Consider the following 22,152-nt stretch of genomic DNA (forward strand, 5'->3'; position numbering starts at 1 on the left):
ATTTTTTTTTTTGTTTTGCCTTTTTTACCTTTTATAGGACAAACCTCTCCTTCCCCATGGGACAATGTGCAAAGCGCAAATCGCCCAGAGATGTGGCGAAGTACATTATGCACTTTGTCTCAGGTGAAAGGAGAGGTTTGCAGCAGCTCTGTGTGAATGGGCCCTAATAGCCCTGTGTGCCTGTCCTGTGAGATGCTATTTCTATGCTAAGTGTACCTGTGTGTGGTACTTCCGGAAACACTCCCCTAAGCATAGGGCAGGGTGGTCAGGGCAGTCAGGACAGAAATAGCGGGTGTCACGCCTAATTCCACTCCTGCTACAGACACAACATTATTTTCGGGGTGGCAGTTGGTTTGAGGTACCGGCAACGACACTGGGGAAATGTCGCTCGTGTAGACGGCTCACTACACTGGAGGTTCTCGATGATCTCTTCCTGAAATTTGAGGAAGGATCTTGTTCTCTCAGCCTTAATGTAGAGAACAAAACTATTATATACAGCCAATTGAATCAAATTTACAAACACCTTCTTATACCAGCGTCTGGATCTGCGGGAAAGTAAATAGGGAGCCAACATCTGGTCATTGAAGTCCACCCCTCCCATGAGCGAATTATAGACGTGGACACAGAGGGGCTTTTCAATGACACTGGTTGCCCGTTCAGTTTGGATTGTCGTGTCTGAGTGAATGGAGGAGAGCATGTAAACGTCACGCTTGTCTCTCCATTTCACCGCGAGCAGTTCTTCGTTACACAAGGCAGCCCTCTCCCCCCTTGCAAGATGGGTGGTAACGAACCATTGGGGGAAGCCCCGGCGACTAGGTCGCGCGGTGCCACAGCAGCCAATCTGTTCTAGGAACAAATGCCTGAAGAGGGGCACACTTGTGTAGAAATTGTCCACATAAAGATGGTACCCCTTGCCAAATAAGGGTGACACCAAGTCCCAGACTGTCTTCCCACTGCTCCCCAGGTAGTCAGGGCAACCGACCGGCTCCAGGGTCTGATCTTTACCCTTATAGACACGAAATTTATGCGTATAGCCTGTGGCCCTTTCACAGAGCTTATACAATTTGACCCCGTACCGGGCGGGCTTGCTTGGGATGTATTGTTTAAAAATAGCTAAGGGGAGCTATATGTTTAATTGATGACTTGATCACCAGAAATTCAAACTTTTATATAAAGGGGATGTAAATGGTGATTTATATTTAAAACTTAACTTTTATTTAATTATTATATAGAATATGGTCCCTTGATGTTCTTTTGAGAAAAGAAAAAGAAAGTGTATGATGACACCAGGGATATAAGAAAGTACGCAGCGACACCTTTGATATACAACGAGAAAAATGTGCGCGGCGGCACTTTGCAGACAACCGATGGTCCTACCGTACAAATCAGGATCCTCAAGTCGCCTTGAATGTTCAGTAGATCCAATAAACTGAAAAGAAGAGCGGTTATGGCTGGACGGGGGATATTGGTTGATAGGTGGCCCCTAGACAGCCCTAATATAACGGTACTGACTCGGCCCTAGCATCCTAACACGGAGCACCTGTTCTAATAAGAACGACCCCGTCCGTAACCTTGCCCTTTTTGCTACTTGGCCCTATTGTGCCCTAGTGTAGCTAATCCCTACACGCATGTTTCGTTTATAACACTCATCAGGGGATTTTAGGCAAATACAATCGGGAAATACAATGGAAACTATAGTGTTGACTTTCTTGCTATTTATCAACACTTATAGTTATAGATGTACTTTTACACAGTTACATTGAACTGTGTATGACACAAGTGGTACCTTCACAGTGGAAGCCTTTTGTCCAGGCTCCACTGACGTACCAGGGCGCAAAACTTGCCTGACGATGGTCTGGCAGTGTATAGAGACAGACCTGGATGATGGTCCGGTTCAGCTCTTGGAGCACAGCGTTGTGTCCGGAGGCCGTGATTTGACCCCATACCGGGCGCGCTTGCTTGGGATGTATTGTTTGAAGCCAAGGCACCCGGTAAAATGTATAAGGGACTCGTCTACGCAGATGTTTTGCTCAGGGGTATACAAATCTGCAAATTTGGTGTTAAAGTGGTCTATGAGGGGCCGAATTTTGTGGAGCCAGTCAAAATCTGGGTGGCCTCTAGGACGAGAGGTGCTGTTGTCACTAAAGTGCAGGAAACGCAGGATGGTCTCAAATCGTGTCCTGGACATGGCAGCAGAGAACATGGGCATGTGATGAATTGGGTTCGTGGACCAATATGACCGCAATTCATGCTTTTTTGTTAGGCCCATGTTGAGGAGAAGGCCCAGAAAAGTTTTAATTTCGGAAACTTGGACAGTTTTCCACTGGAAAGATGGGGCATAAATGCTTCCCGGGTTGGTTGCTATAAATTGAGTGGCATATCGATTTGTATCTGCCACGACTAAGTCCAACAGCTCCACAGTCAAGAACAGCTCAAAAATCCCCAGTGCCGATCCGATCTGAGCTGTCTCAACCCAAACTCGAGACTGGGCGGTGAAAGGGGGAACTACTGGTGCGGCTGAAGTTGGGAGCTGCCAATCAGGGTTTGTCAGCACCTCAGGGCCTCTAGGGGCTCTACGGGCCTGTCTGTGCGGTGGCTGCGATAGGGTAACTATTGCATGTGCCACCGTACCAGCTTCAACTGCCCTTCTGGTGCTCGGCACTTCACCATGTTGTACGGCAGTGCTGGTGCTAGGTCCAGGGTGGGCTGCGCTGCTGGTGTATGCCTCACCACGTAATCCGACAGCGCCAGCCACATTCTGCTGCCCTTGAAGCGGATCCTGCGCAACCTGTGGTCTAGCAACACGGGGCCGGGTACGCCTGGTGCTATCAGGGACCTCAACCTCCTCGTCCGAACTTTGGGTCAGACTGCCACTGCTTTCTACAGGTTCGTATTCTGACCCACTGGATTTGTCAGATGAGGGTTCCCATTCCTCATCCGACTGGGTCAGAATCCTGTAGGCCTCTTCAGAAGAATACCCCTTATTTGCCATTTGGACAACTAAATTTATGGGGTATTCCCTGAGACTACCCAAGAAAAAAAGCAAGCCTGTCTTAGAAATGGGAGGCTAGTGAAGTACCGGAGGCCACTGCGATTGATAAAAAATATCAAAACTGATTTTTTTTTTTATCGCCGCAGCGCTTGGAAAGTGATTGTGCAGTGATCAAAAAAAAATTTGGGGTTACTGCGGCAGGGCGGGTGTGGGTGAATGCACGTGTGGGTGACCGTTCAGGCCTGATCGGGCAAGCACTGCTTTTTGGGTGGAGGGCGAGCTAAGGTGACACTAATACTATTATAGATCTGACTGTGATCAGTTCTGATCACTTACAGATATACTATAAAAGTACAAATGCTGATTAGCGATACGCTAATCAGCGAATCAGTGACTGCGGTGCGGTTGGCTGGGCGCTAACCGACGTTAACTGCCTAACAAAGGGGCCTAAACTATCCTAAACCTAACCGTCAATACTAGTGGGGAAAAAAATTTGACAGTTTACACTGATCACTTTTTTCCCTTTCACTAGGTGATTGACAGGGGCGATCAAGGGGTTAATTGGGGTTATGGGGGGTGATCTGGGGGCTAAGTGTGCTGTTTGGTGTACTCACTGTGAATTGTGCTCCTCTGCTGGAACCAACCGACGAAAAGGAACAGCAGAGGAGAACAGAAGCCATTTAACACCTTATATTTATAAATATAAGGTGTTATTTTGCTTGTGATTAGTTTTTTTGAAAATCACCAGCCTGCCAGCGATGATCATTGGCTGGCAGGCTGATGACTAAATACTTCTTTAACTTTTGCCGTCCCGCAATGCGCATGCACAGGCCGGCTGTGAGTGAAATCTCGCGTCTCGCGAGATGACGCGCTGGCGCGTCCAGGAGGAGTTACGGGGCCGCCGCCGGGACGCATCCCAGCATGCGACGGTCCTGTAGTGGTTAACCACTTCAACCCCCCTAGCTGAAACACCCTTAATGACCAGGCCACTTTTTACACTTCTGCACTACACTACTTTCACCGTTTATTGCTCGGTCATGCAACTTACCACCCAAATGAATTTTACCTCCTTTTCTTCTCAGTAATAGAGCTTTCATTTGGTGGTATTTCATTGCTGTTGACATTTTTACTTTTTTTGTTATTAATCTAAATGTACCAAATTTTTGCAAAAAAATTACATTTTTCACTTTTAGTTGTAATTTTTTTTTAAACGACATCCATATAGAAATTTTTCGCTAAATTTATTGTTCTACAGATTGACAGGGGCGATCAAGGGGTTAATTGGGGTTATGGGGGGTGATCTGGGGGCTAAGTGTGCTGTTTGGTGTACTCACTGTGAATTGTGCTCCTCTGCTGGAACCAACCGACGAAAAGGAACAGCAGAGGAGAACAGAAGCCATTTAACACCTTATATTTATAAATATAAGGTGTTATTTTGCTTGTGATTAGTTTTTTTGAAAATCACCAGCCTGCCAGCGATGATCATTGGCTGGCAGGCTGATGACTAAATACTTCTTTAACTTTTGCCGTCCCGCAATGCGCATGCACAGGCCGGCTGTGAGTGAAATCTCGCGTCTCGCGAGATGACGCGCTGGCGCGTCCAGGAGGAGTTACGGGGCCGCCGCCGGGACGCATCCCAGCATGCGACGGTCCTGTAGTGGTTAACCACTTCAACCCCCCTAGCTGAAACACCCTTAATGACCAGGCCACTTTTTACACTTCTGCACTACACTACTTTCACCGTTTATTGCTCGGTCATGCAACTTACCACCCAAATGAATTTTACCTCCTTTTCTTCTCAGTAATAGAGCTTTCATTTGGTGGTATTTCATTGCTGTTGACATTTTTACTTTTTTTGTTATTAATCTAAATGTACCAAATTTTTGCAAAAAAATTACATTTTTCACTTTTAGTTGTAATTTTTTTTTAAACGACATCCATATAGAAATTTTTCGCTAAATTTATTGTTCTACATGTCTTTGATAAAAAAAAAGTCTGCTTAAAAAAATGGTTTGGGTAAAAGTTATAGCATTTACAAACTATGGTCCAAAAATTTGAATTTCCGCTTTTTGAAGCATCTCTGACTTTCTGAGCACCTGTCATGTTTCCTGAGGTTCTACAATGCCCAGACAGTAGAAACCCCCCACAAATGACCCCATTTCGGAAAATAGACACCCTAAGGTTTTCGCTGATGGGCATAGTGAGTTCATAGAACTTTTCATTTTTTGTCACAAGTTAGAGGAAAATTATGATTTATTTATTTATTACTTACAAAGTCTCATATTCCACTAACTTGTGACAAAAAATAAAAACTTCCATGAACTCACTATGCCCATCATGAAATACCTTGGGGTGTCTTCTTTCCAAAATGGGGTCACTTGTGGGGTAGTTATGCTGCCCTGGCATTTTAGGGGCCCAAATGTGTGGAAGTAGTTTGAAATCAAAATCTGTAAATAATGGCCTGTGAAATCCAAAAGGTGCTCTTTGGAATGTGGGCCCCTTTGCCCACCTAGACTACAAAAAAGTGTCACACATCTGGTATCGCCGTACTCAGGAGAAGTTTGGGAATGTGTTTTGGGGTGTCATTTTACATATACCCATGCTGAGTGAGATAAATATCTAGGCAAAAGACAACTTTTCCCATTTTTTTATACAAAGTTGGCATTTGACCAAGATATTTATCTCACCCAGCATGGGTATATGTAAAATGACACCCCGAAACACATTCCCCAGCTTCTCCTGAGTACGGCGATACCACATGTGTGACACTTTTTTGCAGCCTAGACGCGCAAAGGTGCCCAAATTCCTTTTAGGAGGGCATTTTTAGACATTTGGATCCCAGACTTGGGCATAAGTTAGCGGAAATTGATTATTATTTTTTTCTCACAAAGTCTCAATTTCTGCTAACTTGGGACAAATATTTCAATCTTTCATGGACTCAATATGCCCCTCAGCGAATACCTTGGGGTGTCTTCTTTCCAAAATGGGGTCATTTGTGGGGTGTTTGTACTGCCCTGGCATTTGAGGGTCTCCGCAATCATTACATGTATGGCCAGCATTAGGAGTTTCTGCTATTCTCCTTATATTGAGCATACAGGTAATGAGATTTTTTTTTTCCGTTCAGCCTCTGGGCTGAAAGAAAAAATGAACGGCACAGATTTCTTCATTCGCATCGATCAATGTGGATGAAAAAATCTCTGCCCAAAAAAAAAAAGGAGGGGAAAGGAGTCTGCCAGGACATAGGAGCTCCGCCCAACATCCATACCCACTTAGCTCGTATGCCCTAGCAAACGCGATTTCTCCATTCACATCAATCGAGGGAATGCCGGGAATTTTTTTTTTTTATATACAAAGTGTTTTCCAAAGCATATGAACACCGCCGCCTCCTCAGCTCATATGCCTCGGCAAACATATCTTTTACTGCAGAGGAGAAATCTCGTCTTGCAGCGCCGACTTTTGTGTAATCTGAAAGCAGCGCAATGCTTCTGTCAGAATGCACAGCAGTGCTGCAGCTAGTCGATCGGTTGGTCCACCTGGAAGGTAAAAAAAACAAAACAAAAAAGAAAAAACCAGGCCGCAACGCAATAAATTTATTAACTTTATAATAACATTTGAACTGAACATATAAACTTTATTTAACTTTTTGAACAGAACGTTACCTTTTTTGCTTACCGGTGATTTATTTTATTTATTTTTTACCTTTATAGGACAAACGTCTCCTTCCCCATGGGACAATGTGCAAAGCGCAAATCGGCCAAAGATGTGGTGAAGTACATTATGCACTTTGTCCCAGGTGAAAGGAGAGGTTTGCAGCAGCTCTGTGTGAATGGGCTCTAATAGGTCTGTGTGCCTGTCCTGTGAGATGTGATCCCTATGCTAAGTGTACCTGTGTGTGGTACTTCCGGAAACACTCCCCAAAGCATAGGTCAGGGTGGTCAGGGCAGTCAGGACAGAAATAGCGGGTGTCACTCCTTATTCCACTCCTGCTACAGACACAACATCTTTTTCGGGGTGATGGTTGGGTTGAGGTACCAGCAACGACATTGGGGAAATGTTGCTCGTGTAGACGGCTCACTACACTGGTGGATGGGGCCACGGAACCTCCTGGATACAGGAGGTTCTCAATGATCTCTTCCTGAAATTTGAGGAAGGATCCTGTTCTCCCAGCCTTACTGTAGAGAACAAAACTATTATACAGAGCCAATTTAATTAAATATACAGATACTTTCTTATACCAGCGTCTGGTGCGTCGGGAAAGTAAATAGGGAGCCAACATCTGGTCATTGAAATCCACCCCTCCCATGAGCGAATTATAGTCGTGGACACAGAGGGGCTTTTCAATGACACTGGTTGCTCGTTCAATTTGTATTGTCGTGTCTGAGTGAATGGAGGAGAGCATGTAAACGTCACACTTGTCTCTCCATTGCACCGTGAGCAGTTCTTCATTACACAAGGCAGCCTTCTCCCCCCTTGCAAGACAGGTGGTAACGAGCCGTTGGGGGAAGCCCCGGCGACTAGGTTGCGCGGTGCCACAGCAGCCAATCTGTTCTAGGAACAAATGCCTGAAGAGGGGCACACTTGTATAGAAATTGTCCACATAAAGATGGTACCCCTTGCCAAATAAGGGTGACACCAAGTCCCAGACTGTCTTCCCACTGCTCCCCAGGTAGTTAGGGCAACCGACCGGCTCCAGGGTCTGATCTTTACCCTCATAGATCCGAAATTTGTGGGTATAGCCTGTGGCCCTTTAACAGAGCTTATACAATTTGACCCCATACCGGGCACGCTTGCTTGGGATGTATTGTTTGAAGCCAAGGCACCCGGTAAAATGTATAAGGGACTCGTCTACGCAGATGTTTTGCTCAGGGGCATAAAAATCTGCAAATTTGTTGTTGAAGTGGTCTATGAGGGGCCGAATTTTGTGGTGCCGGTCAAAAGCTGGATGGCCTCTGGGACGGGAGGTGGTGTTATCGCTAAAGTGCAGGAAACGCAGGATGGCCTCAAATCGTGCCCTGGACATGGCAGCAGAGAACATGGGCATGTGATGAATTGGGTTCATGGACCAATATTGACCACAATTCATGCTTTTTGGCAGCAGAGAACATGGGCATGTGATGAATTGGGTTCGTGGACCAATATGACCACAATTCATGCTTTTTAGTTAGACCCATGTTGAGGAGAAGGCCCAGAAAAAAAAATAATTTGGAAACTTGGACGGGTTTCCACCGGAAAGGCTGGGCATAATAGCTTCCCGGGTTGGCGGCTATAAATTGAGTGGCATACCGATTTGTTTCTGCCATGACTATGTCCAAGAGCTCCACAGTCAAGAACAGCTCAAAAAATCCCAGGGCCGAACCGATCTATGCTGGCTCAACCCGAACTCCAGACTGGGCGGTGAAAGGGGAAACTAATGGTGCGGCTGAAGTTGGGGACTGCCAATCAGGGTTTGCCAGCACCTCAGGGGCTCCACGGGCCTGTCTGTGCGGTGGCTGCGACGAGTAACTATTGCACGTGCCACAGTACCGGCTTCAACTGCCCTTCTGGTGCTCGCCACTTCACCATGTTGTACGGAAGTGCTGGTGCTAGGTCCAGGGTGGGCTGCGCTGCTGGTGTATGCCTCACCACGTAATCCGACAGCACCAGCCCCACTCTGCTGCCCTTGAAGCGGATGCTGGGCAACCTGTGGTCTAGCAACACGGGGACGGGTACGCCTGGTGCTATCAGGGGCCTCAACCTCCTCGTCCAAACTTGGGGTCAGACTGCCACTGCTTTCTACAGGTTCATATTCTAACCTGCTAGATTCGTCAGATGAGGATTCCCATTCCTCATCCGACTGGGTCAGAATCCTGTAGGCCTCTTCAGAAGAATACCCCTTGTTTGGACTACTAAATTTAGGGGGTATTCCCTGAGACTACCCAAATAAAAAAGCAAGCCTGTCATACAAATGGGAGGTTAGCAAAGTACCGGTGCGATTGATAAAAAATATCAAAACTGAGATTTTTGTCACTGCGGCGGGGCGGGCGTGGGTGAACGCACGTGTGGGCGACCGATCAGGCCTGATCGGGCAAACACTGCGTTTTGGGTGGAGGGCGAGCTAAGGTGACACTAATACTATTATAGATCTGACTGTGATCAGTTTTGATCACTTACACATACTATAAAAGTACCAATGCTGATTAGCGATACGCTAATCAGCGAATCAGTGACTGTGGTGCGGTGGGCTGAGCGCTAACCAATTGCTAATTACCTAACCAAGGGGCCTAAACTATCCTAAAACCTATCAGTCAATACCAGTGGGAAAAAAAAGTGACAGTTTACACTGATCACTTTTTTCCCTTTCACTAGGTGATTGACAGGGGCGATCAAGGGGTTAATTGGGGTGATGGAGGGTGATCTGGGGGCTAAGTGAAGTGTTTGGTGTACTCACTGTGAACTGTGCTCCTCTGCTGAGACCAACCGACGAAAAGAATCAGCAGAGGAGCACAGCAGCCATTTAACACCTTATATTTATATACAGGTCCTTCTCAAAAAATTAGCATATTGTGATAAAGTTCATTATTTTCTGTAATGTACTAATAAACATTAGACTTTCATATATTTTAGATTCATTACACACCAACTGAAGTAGTTCAAGCCTTTTATTGTTTTAATATTGATGATTTTGGCATACAGCTCATGAAAACCCAAAATTCCTATCTAAAAAAATTAGCATATCATGAAAAGGTTCTCTAAACGAGCTATTAACCTAATCATCTGAATCAACTAATTAACTCTAAACACCTACAAAAGATTCCTGAGGCTTTTAAAAACTCCCAGCCTGGTTCATTACTCAAAACCGCAATCATGGGTAAGACTGCCGACCTGACTGCTGTCCAGAAGGCCATCATTGACACCCTCAAGCAAGAGGGTAAGACACAGAAAGAAATTTCTGAACGAATAGGCTGTTCCCAGAGTGCTGTATCAAGGCACCTCAGTGGGAAGTCTGTGGGAAGGAAAAAGTGTGGCAGAAAACGCTGCACAACGAGAAGAGGTGAACGGACCCTGAGGAAGATTATGGAGAAGGACCGATTCCAGCCCTTGGGGGACCTGCGGAAGCAGTGGACTGAGTCTGGAGTAGAAACATCCACAGGCGTGTGCAGGAAATGGGCTACAGGTGCCGCATTCCCCAGGTCAAGCCACTTTTGAACCAGAAACAGCGGCAGAAGCGCCTGACCTGGGCTACAGAGAAGCAGCACTGGACTGTTGCTCAGTGGTCCAAAGTACTTTTTTCAGATGAAAGCAAATTTTGCATGTCATTCGGAAATCAGGGTGCCAGAGTCTGGAGGAAGACTGGGGAGAGGGAAATGCCAAAATGCCTGAAGTCCAGTGTCAAGTACCCACAGACAGTGATGGTCTGGGGTGCCATGTCAGCTGCTGGTGTTGGTCCACTGTGTTTTATCAAGGGCAGGGTCAATGCAACTAGCTATCAGGAGATTTTGGAGCACTTCATGCTTCCATCTGCTGAAAAGCTTTATGGAGATGAAGATTTCATTTTTCAGCACGACCTGGCACCTGCTCACAGTGCCAAAACCACTGGTAAATGGTTTACTGACCATGGTATCACTGTGCTCTATTGGCCTGCCAACTCTCCTGACCTAACCCCATAGAGAATCTGTGGGATATTGGGAAGAGAAAGCTGAGAGACGCAAAACCCAACACTCTGGATGAGCTTAAGGCCGCTATCAAAGCATCCTGGGCCTCCATAATACCTCAGCAGTGCCACAGGCTGATTGCCTCCATGCCACGCCGCATTGAAGCAGTCATTTCTGCAAAAGGATTCCGGACCAAGTATTGAGTGCAGAACTGAACATAATTATTTGAAGGTTGACTTTTTTTGTATTAAAAACACTTTTCTTTTATTGGTCGGATGAAATATGCTAATTTTTTGAGATAGGAAATTTGGGTTTTCATGAGCTGTATGCCAAAATCATCAATATTAAAACAATAAAAGGCTTGAACTACTTCAGTTGGTGTGTAATGAATCTAAAATATATGAAAGTCTAATGTTTATCAGTACATTACAGAAAATAATGAATTTTTATCACAATATGCTAATTATTTGAGAAGGACCTGTATATAAAGTGTTAAATGGCCTGTGATTTGATTTTCTTTAAATCATCAGCCTGCCAGTGATGCACATGCGAGGGCCGGCTGTGAGCGTTATCTCGCGTCTCGCGAGATGACGCGTATATGCGTGACTCTGCCTGAGACTGCCGCCTCCGGACCACGATCCTGCGTTAGGCGGTCCGGAGGCAGTTAATTTTCATGGCAAAGAAGGACTATGCAATTCATCTGATCACTCTTCATAACATTCTGGAGTATATGCAAATTGCTATTATAAAAACTTAAGCAGCAACTTTCCAATATTTATGTAATTCTCAAAACTTTTGGCCACGACTGTACCCTATGCCCGATCCTCCCCGGCAACCTTTCTTCACACACCCCTCCACATTTTCCCCACTCCTACTCTGCTTCCTATCCTTTTTGTAAAATATAGCAATATATAGTGTATATGTAGGTATAATATCTCTCTCTCTATGTTCTTTATGTGCGACCAAACGACTAGACCGATCTTCACCAAATTTGGCACACAGGTACATCAGGTGTCCGGTAAGGTTTTAGACCAGCTCTCTAGAACGTACAGTTCCTGAGATATTCCCAAAAAATGAGCCCCCCTCCCCAAATACAAGCCAGCAATTTTTTCTCTTTATATCCCAACTGCCATAAACACAGTTTTACTCCAGGTTTCCATAACAACCCAGTCATATTTCTTTACTGCTTAAAGGGGTGGTCACAGTGAAAATCACATTTCAAGGGGTGGTCACTGTGAAAGTTACATTAAAAGGGGCGGTCACTGTGAAAGTCACAGTTAAAGGGGCGGTCACAGTGAAAGTCACAGTTAAAGAGGCGGTCACAGTTAAAAGGGCGGCCACTGATAAAGTCACATTTAAAAGGGCGGTCACAGTGAAAGTCACAGTTAAAGGGGCGGTCACAGTGAAAGTCACAGTTAAAGGTGTGGTCACTGTGAAAGTCACAGTTAAAGGGGTGGTCACTGTGAAAGTCACAGTTAAAGGGGTGGTCACTGTGAAAGTCACAGTTAAAGGGACGGCCACTGTTATAGTCACAGTTAAAAAGGCGGTCACAGTTAAATGGGTGCTCACTGTGAAAGTCACAGTTAAAGGGGCCGTCACTGTGAAAGTCACTGTTAAAGGGGCGGTCACAGTGAAAGTCACAGTTAAAGAGGCGGTCACTGTAGAGGTCACTGTTATGGGGGAAACCGTTGATATCTTTTTACAACACACAGAAACATAAAATGAAATAGATGAAATATACCCGTGTGAAGCCGGGTCCTTCTGGTAGTATATATATATATATATATATATATATATATATATATATATATATATAAAAAAACATTTGTATTAATGAAAAGTTGTACTGTCCTACTTCACCATAGTAGGAGTGTACAACTGTACTACAAGAAACATGAATTGTGTTCATTAATTAAAGAGCTACTGTATATACCTATTTATTTATACCTACAAGTATTTTATTACTGTCTACTACACCATAATTATGAAATATAAATATACTATATAAATTAAATATACTACACCATATTATAGCCTAAATTTGCTTCATTGATTTTTATTTTATTTTTTTATAAAGGCACATATTTAATTCATGCTTAAATAAATAAATTGTCAGTTACATTTTCACGTGAAATTCACAAATTTTTGTGTGTGATGTACCACTGCTATACCTAGTAGACAGGTTTAAAAATAAAAATAATTGTCAGTTACATTTTCTGGTGAAATTTACAAATTTTTGGGTTTGATGTATCACTGCTATACCGAGTAGACAGGTTGAAAAAAAAAATTGTCAGTTACATTTTCAGTAAGATAAGTGGTTGGGCATCGGTGCACTCAATATCTTCCACTTCTGGGGCAGGGTTAATTGGATGGCCCTGGGAAACCCTTCTAACATCATAAATGCAAATGAGTCATCATAAAGCAGAAGAGACTGCTGCATGACTTGGGGCTCAGACTGCTTGGCTGATTTGCAAGGGGGTGAGGTGAAAGACTGATGGACCTTGGTTGCAGGTGCCAACTGTGGTCTTTCAGCATGAGACTGGGTGGGAGACAATGTGAAGGAACTGGAGGCACTATCAGCAACCCAATCTACTATCGCCTGTACTTGTTCAGGCCTTACCATTCGTAGAGCCGCATTAGGCCCAACCAATTACCGCTGCAGATTCTGTCGCCTACTCGCACCTGAGGAAGGGGTTTCATTTGTGCTTGTAGCTAGCATAGATCGACCACGTCCTCTCCCTGCAACAGGAGCTCCACCAGCAGCACCACGACCTGGGCCACGTTCCTTACTTGATGATTTCCTCATATTTCTCGAATTCAGAATCTTGCCCTAAATGGGTGTTTAATTAATAGTATAATAGAACGACAGTATGTACAGGATGTATCTCACACGTCCTGAACCAGACTAGGCCTCAATTTAATTTGTTTGCCCAAAATGGCTGTATTTAAAAAAAAAAATTCGAGTCTGTAGCAGGAGTGGAATAAGGCGTGACACCTGCTATTTATGTCCTGACTGCCCTGACCACCCTGCCCTATGCTTAGGGGAGTGTTTCCGGAAGTATCACACACAGGTACACTATTAGTATAGGGATTACGTCACACAGGACAGGCACACAGGGCTCTTAGGGCCCTTTCACTCGCAGCTGCTGCAAACCTCTCCTTTCACCTAGGACAAAGTGCATAATGTACTTCGCCACATCTCTGGGCGATTTGGGCTTTGCACATTGTCCCATGGGGAAGGAGAGGTTTATCCTATAAAGGTAAAAAAAAAAAAAAATCACAGGTAAGCAAAAAAGTTAATGTTACAAAAGTTCAATAACGTTTTTCAAAGTTAATGTTCTGTTTCAAATGTTATCTTACAGTTAATGTTAATAAATTTATTGCATTGCGGCCTGTTTTTTTTTTTTTTACCTTCTAGGTAGACCAACCGATTGATGAGCTGCAGCACTGATGTGCATTCTGACAGAAGCATTGCGCTGCTGTCAGATTACACAAAAGTCGGTGTATGCGGCGCTGCAATACGAGATTTCTCCTCTGCAGTAAAAAAGATACGTTTGTCGAGGCTTATGAGCTGAGGGGTGGTGTTCATATGCTTTGGCAAACACTTTGTATATAAAAAAGAAAAAATTCCGGCAATAATTTATTCATCCACATCGATTGACGTGAATGGAGAAATCGGGTTTGCCAAGGCATACGAGCTGAGTGGGTTTGGATGTTGGGCGGAGCTCCTATGTCCTGGCTGACGCCTTTTTTTTTTTGCACATTTTTTGGGCAGAGATTTTTTCATCCACATTGATTGATGCGAATGAAGAAATCTGTGCCGTTCATTTTTTCTTTCAGCACGGAGGCTGAACGTAAAAAAAGAAATCTCATTACCCGTATGCTCAATATAAGGAGAATAGCAGAAACTCCTAATGCTGGCCATACATGTAATGATTGCGGGGACCCTCAAATGCCAGGGCAGTACAAACACCCTACAAATGACCCCATTTTGTAAAGAAGACACCCCAAGGTATTCGCTGAGGGGCATATTGAGTCCATGAAAGATTTAACTTTTTGTCCCAAGTTAGCAGAAAGGGAGACTTTGTGAGAAAAAACAAAAAAAAAACAATTTCCGCTAACTTGTGGCAAAAAAAAAAATCTTTGAACTCGCCATGGCCCTCACAGAATACCTTGGGGTGTCTTATTTCCAAAATGGGTCACATGTGGGGTATTTATATTGCCCTGGCATTTTAGGGGCCCTTAAGCGTGAGAAGTAGTTTGGAATCCAAATGCGTAAAAAATGCCCTGTGAAATCCTAAAGGTGCTCTTTAGAATTTGGGCCCTTTGCGCACCTAGGCTGCAAAAAAGTGTCACACATGTGGTATCGCCGTACTCAGAAGAAGTAGGGCAAATTGTTTTGGGGTGTATTTTTACATATACCTATGCTGACTGAGATAAATATCTCTGTCAAATGACAACTTTGTATAAAAAAATGTGAAAAGTTGTCTTTTAGAGAGACATTTCTCTCACCCAGCATGGGTACGGACTTAGCATGGTTAGCACTCCTTTTTTCTGAGATTTCTGAGTTTGGTTATCTAATCTAAGCAAACACCTTCAATTGCTTTTCAATGGCTTTTGTCTCAAGATAATGAAATCAGTTAAGAAATTTGAGTTAACAGCGGGAGTGCTAACACTGCTGCATCTGTATATGTAAAAAGACACCCCAAAACACATTGCCCTACTTCTCCTGAGTATGGCGATACCACATGTGTGACACTTTTTGCAGCCAAGATGCGCAAAGGGGCCCAATTTCCAATGAGTACTTTCAGGATTTCACAGGGCATTTTTACGCATTTGGATTCCAAACTACTTCTCACGCTTTAGGGCCCCTAAAATGCAAGGGCAGTATAAATACCCCACATGTGACCCCATTTTAGAAAGAAGACATCCCAAGGTATTCCGTGAGGGGTATGGTGAGTTCATGTAAAATTTTATTTTTTGTCACAAGTTTGTGGAATATGAGACTTTGTAAGAAAAAAATAAATAAATAATTTTCCGCTAACTTGTGGCAAAAAAATATATTCTAGGAACTCGCCATGCCCCTCACGGAATACCTTGGGGTGTCTTCTTTCCAAAATGGGGTCACTTGTGGGTATTTATACTGTCCTGGCATTTTAGGGGCCCTTAACCCCTTAGGGACACAGCCTTTTTACACCTTAGGACCAGGCAATTTTTTGCAAATCTGACCAGTGTCACTTTAAGTACTGATAACTTTAAAATGCTTTGACTTATCCAGGCCGTTCTGAGATTGTTTTTTCGTCACATATTGTACTTCATGACACTGGTAAAATGAAGTAAAAAAAATAAAAAATTTTGCACCAAAAAATACCTAATTTAACAAAAATTTTGAAAAATTAGCAAATTTCAAAGTTTCAGTTTCTCTACTTCTGTAATACATGGTAATACCCCTAAAAATTGTGATGACTTTACATTCCCCATCTGTCTACTTCATGTTTGAATTATTTTGGGAATGATATTTTATTTTTGGGGGATGTTACAAGGCTTAGAAGTTTAGAAGCAAATCTTGAAATTTTTCAGAAATTTGCAAAAACCCAATTTTTAGGGACCACTACAGCTCTGAAGTCACTTTGCGAGACTTACATAATAGAAACCACCCAAAAATGACCCCATTCTATAAACTACACCCCTCAAGGTATTCAAAACTGATTTTACAAACTTCGTTAACCCTTTAGGTGTTGCACAAGAGTTATTGGCAAATGGGGATGAAATTTGAGAATTTCATTTTTTTGCCTAAATTTTCCATTTTAACCAATTTTTTCCACTAACAAAGCAAGGATTAACAGCCAAACAAGACTGTATCTTTATTGCCCTGACTCTGCCGTTTACAGAAACACCCCATATGTGGCCGTAAACTACTGTACGGCCACACAGCGGGGCGTAGAGTGAAAGGTGCGTCATATGGTTTTTGGAAGGCAGGTTTTGCTGGACTGGTTTTTTGACACCATGTCCCATTTGAAGCCCCCTGATGCAACCCTAGAGTAGAAACTCCATAAAAGTGACCCCATCTAAGAAACTACACCCCTCAAGGTATTCAAAACTGATTTTAAAAAATTTGTTAACCCTTTAGGTGTTGCACAAGAGTTATTGGCAAATGGGGATGAAATTTGAGAATTTCATTTTTTTGCTAATTTTCCATTTTAACCTATTTTTTCCACTAACAAAGCAAGGGTTAACAGCCAAACAAGACTGTATCTTTATTGCCCTGACTCTGCCGTTTACAGAAACACCCCATATGTGGCCGTTAACTACTGTACGGCCACACAGCGGGGCGTAGAGTGAAAGGTGCGCCATATGGTTTTTGGAAGGCAGGTTTGGCTGGACTGTTTTTTTGACACCATGTCCCATTTGAAGCCCCCCTGATGCACCCCTAGAGTAGAAACTCCATAAAAGTGACCCCATTAAAGAAACTACAATCCCTCAAGGTATTCAAAACTGATTTTACATACGTTTTTAACCCATTAGGTGTTGCACAAAATTTAATGGAAAATAGAGATACAATTTCCAAATTTCACTTTTTGGGCAGATTTTCCATTTTAATATTTTTTTTCCAGTTACAAAGCAAGGGTTAACAGCCAAACAAAACTCATTATTTATGGCCCTAATTCTGTAGTTTACAGAAACACCCCATATGTGGTCGTAAACTGCTGTACGGGCACACAGCAGGGCGCAGAAGGAAAGGAATGCTATACGGTTTTTGGAAGGCAGATTTTGCTGGACTGTTTGTTTTCTACACCATGTCCCATTTGAAGCCCCCCTGATGCACCCCTAGAGTAGAAACTCTAAAAAAGTGACCCCATTTTAGAAACTATGTGATAGAGTGGCAGTTTTGTTGGTACTAGTTTAGGGTACATATGATTTTTGGTTGCTCTATATTACACTTTTTGTGCGGCAAGGTAACAAGAAATACCTTTTTCGCACAGTTTTTTTTTGGTGTTATTTACAACATTCATCTGACAGGTTAGATCATTTGGTAATTTTATAGAGCAGGTTGTCACGGACGCGGTGATACCTAATATGTATACAATTTTTTTTATTTATGTAAGTTTTACACAATGATTTCATTTTTAAAACAAAAAAAGTTTTAGTTTCTCCCTAGTCTAAGAGCCATAGTTTTTTCAGTTTTAGGGCGATTATCTTAAGTAGGGTCTCATTTTTTGCGGGATGAGATGACGGTATGCTTGGCACTATTTTGGGGTGCATATGATTTTTTGATCGCTTGCTATTACACTTTTTGTGACGTAAGATGACCAAAAATTGCTTTTTTTACACCGTTTTTATTTTTATTTTTTTACGGTGGTCATCTGAGGGGTTAGGTCATGTGATATTTTTATAGAGCCGGTCGATACGGACGCGGAAATACCTAATATGTATGCTTTTTTTAATTTATGTAAGTTTTACACAATGATTTCATTTTTGAAACAAAAAAAATGATGTTTTAGTGTTTCCATAGTATGAGAGCCATAGTTTTTTTCAGTTTTTGGGCGATTATCTTAAGTAGGGTCTCATTTTTTGCGGGATGAGATGACGGTTTGATTGTTAAAATTTTGGCGTACATGCGACTTTTTTGATCACTTTTATTACCTTTTTTTGGGAAGTAAGGTGGGCTAAATTTCAATTTCATCATAGTTTTTAATTTTTTATTTTTATGGCGTTCACCGTTCGGGTAAAGTAAAATGACAGTTTTATAGATCAGGTCGTTACGGACGCGGCGATACCAAACATGTGTAGGGAATTTTATTTTTTTCATTTTTAATCAGTGATAAATGTGTTTTCATTTTTACTTTTTTTACACTTTTTTTACTTTTTTTTTTTACCCAGGCCCACTTGGTTCTTGAAGATCCAGTGGGTCTGATGTCTGTATAATACAGTACAGTACAATATATAGTACTGTACTGTATTTTACTTACACTGAACAGATCTATTCTTTTAGCATAGATCTGTTCAGCACCATGGACAGCAGGACGCCTGAGCAGGCGTCCTGTTGCCATGGGAACCTTCCCCGTCTGCCACAACTTCGCAGACGGGGAAGGGTGAGGACGGGGCTTCGAGGGGCTGCCTGGGGGCTCTCTCCCTCTCCATCGGGGGGCTGCAAAGGCACAGCAGCCCCCCGATCGGAGAGGGAGGGAGCTCCCTGCGCTGTTAACCTTTTCCATACAGCGGTCCGTACGGACTGCTGTATGCAAAGGGTTAAACGGCTGACATCGCATCAACGATGTCAGCCGTTTATACCAGGGTGCCAGCAATGTGCTGGCACCCTGGTATACCCACTAGACGCCAACGATTATTCAAGGGGAGGCGGGCGGGGGATCGCGATCCCGCCTGCCGCACCGTCCGCACAGCCCGCAACCCTCATCCTGCACCACCCGCCCACATTATATCATTCAGGGGTGCAGGGGGAGGAAAAACATTTTGGGCAATATTTTGGGCATTATAAAGTTTCTGATCCCCGCGGTCAGGGACCGCGGGGATCAGAAACGGCAAAAAGCGCTTCAAACCGCAGGTCTGAATTGACCTGCGGTTTGTTGCGATCGCCGACATGGGGGGGGGGGTCACGGGACCCCCCCCCCCCCGAGCATTTAGCCTAGGTGCCTGCTCAATGATTTGAGCAGGCACCTTGTTCCGATCACTGCCAGCCGTCATGTGTCCTTAAGTACCAGGACATCATGACGTACCGGTACGTCATGTGTCCTGAAGAGGTTAAGCGTGAGAAGTAGTTTGGAATCCAAATGCGTAAAAAATGCCCTGTGAAATCCTAAAGGTGCTCTTTAGAATTTGGGCCACTTTGCGCACCTAGGCTGCAAAATAGTGTCACACATGTGGTATCGCTGTACTCAGAAGAAGTAGGGCAAATTGTTTTGGGGTGTATTTTTACATATACCTATACTGGGTGAGAGAAATATCTCTGTCAAATGACAACTTTGTATAAAAAAATGGGAAAAGTTGTCTTTTAGAGAGATATTTCTGTCACCCAGCATGGGTATATGTAAAAAGACAACCCAAAACACATTGCCCTACTTCTCCTGAGTACAGCGATACCACATGTGTGACATTTTTTTGCAGCCAAGATGCGCAAAGGGGCCCAATTTCCAATGTGTACTTTCAGTATTTCACAGGGCATTTTTACGCATTTGGATTCCAAACTACTTCTCACGCTTTAGGGCCCCTAAAATGCAAGGGCAGTATAAATACCCCACATGTGACCCCATTTTGGAAAGAAGACACCCCAAGGTATTCCATGATGGGTATGGTTAGTTCATGTAAAATTCAATTTTTTGTCACAAGTTGGTGGAATATGAAACTTTTTTTTCTCACAATCAGTTTCCGCTAACTTGTGACAAAAAATAAAAACTTCCATGAACTCACTATGCCCATCAGCGAATACCTTAGGGCAGTGTTTCCCAACCAGCGTGCCTCCAGCTGTTGCAAAACTACAAATCCCAGCATGCCCGCACAGCCAAAGGCTGTCCAGGCATGCTGGGAGTTGTAGTTTTGCAACAGCTGGAGGCACACTGGTTGGGAAACACTGCCTTAGGGTGTATACTTTCCGAAATGGGGTCATTTGTGGGGTGTTTCTACTGTCTGGGCATTGTAGAACCTCAGGAAACATGACAGGTGCTCAGAAAGTCAGAGCTGCTTCAAAATGCGGAAATTCACATTTTTGTACCATAGTTTGTAAACGCTATAACTTTTGCGCAAACCAATAAATATACACTTATTGCATTTTTTTTTATCAAAGACATGTAGAACTATAAATTTAGAGAAAAATGTATATAGAAATGTAGTTTTATTTGAAAAATTTTACAACTGAAAGTGAAAATTTTCTTTTTTTTGCTAAAATTTCGGTCAATTTCGATTAATATAAAAAAAGTTAAAATGTCAGCAGCAATGTAATACCACCAAATGAAAGCTCTATTAGTGAGAAGAAAAGGAGTTAAATTTCATTTGGGTGGTAAGTTGTATGACCAAGCAATAAACCATGAAATAACCGTGCAGAATTGTAAAAAGTGGTCTGGTCATTAAGGGGGTTTAAGCTAGGGGAGCTGAGGTGGTTAAAAACCCAGAAAATTATGGCTGTATTTCTAGCTTAAATTGCATACTGACTAATCCAGATGTTGTATATTGCCCAAAAAGTTTTTTTTTTTACTAACAGAATATGAAAGCTGTATATATGAAACTTGAATTTCACACTTGCTGTAAAATAGTGTTTTTTGGAGAAAAAAAAACTGTGTTTTTAAAAAAAACCTGAAAATTATGGCTATATTTCCAGCTTAAATTGCACAATGACTAATCCAGATGTTGTATATTGCCCAACAAGTTTTAGTTTTTTTACTAACAGAATATGAAAGCTGTATATATTAAACTTGAATGTCACACTTGCTGTACAATAGTGGTTTTTGGCAACAAAAAAAAAAGTGTTTTTAAAAACCCAGAAAATTATGGCTGCATTTCTAGCTTAAATTGCACACTGACTAATCCAGATGTTGTATATTGCCAAAAAAGTGTTTTTTTTTACTAAGAGAATATGAAAGCTGTATATAACGTTTGAATTTCACATGTCCAGATGCAGCTAGGAATGTAAAATAGTGTAGTTTGCACAAAAAGGGTGTTTTAAAAAACCCAGAAAATAATGCCTGTATTTCTAGCTAAAATTGCACACTGACTAATCCTGCAAATGCACCAGATGTTTTACAACCAGCTTATTAGTGCAGTTTTTCAAGCTTGGATTAGATTGTCACAAAAGCTCAGATGCAGTGCTGGTGCACTGAGCTTGTACAAAATGGCCGCCGCCGCCGCCCACCTAATTAACAGACGGATAAAAGTAATTTTTTTTCGGTCAATGGGTTCAGGGCAGGCTAAGGCTAAAAAGATTGTGCACTGCACCCACACAACTAATTGTATGTAGATCGCTGAGTTAGATTCTCTCCTGTTCTCTCCCTGAAATCACCAGTCCAGCAGCATCCTCTCCCTATACTAGTAACAGCAGAGTGACGTGCAGCGCTACGTGACTCAAGCTTATATAGAGCCTGGGTCACATGCTGCACTGGCCAATCACAGCCATGCCATTAGTAGGCATGGCTGTGATGGCTTCTAAGGTCAGACAGTTAAACGCCTGTTGATTGGCTGCTCTGCAGCCTTTCAAAAAGCGCCGAGAAAGTACCGAACCCGAACCCAAACTTTTACTGAAATGTTCATGTTCGGGTCCAAAAATCGGGGGTCCAAAAATCCTAAAGTTCGGTACGAACAAGAACTTTACAGTTTGGGTTCGTTCAACCCTACTCATAACTCCCCCCAAGTGGCTGTCCTTTCCATCCTGATGGGCTCTATTGCATCCCAGAAAAACAATTTATTAAGATTCTTCATCATGGCAGCAAGATCGGTAATACCCAGGCACTGGCTTACGACAGATATACTTACCATGAGGGAATGGTACCAAGAAATGCTACACATTGCAAGAATGGAAGAAAT

The sequence above is a fragment of the Bufo gargarizans genome, chromosome 6 (genome assembly GCF_014858855.1).
Source record: "Bufo gargarizans isolate SCDJY-AF-19 chromosome 6, ASM1485885v1, whole genome shotgun sequence".
NCBI classification, from domain to species: Eukaryota; Metazoa; Chordata; class Amphibia; order Anura; family Bufonidae; genus Bufo; species Bufo gargarizans.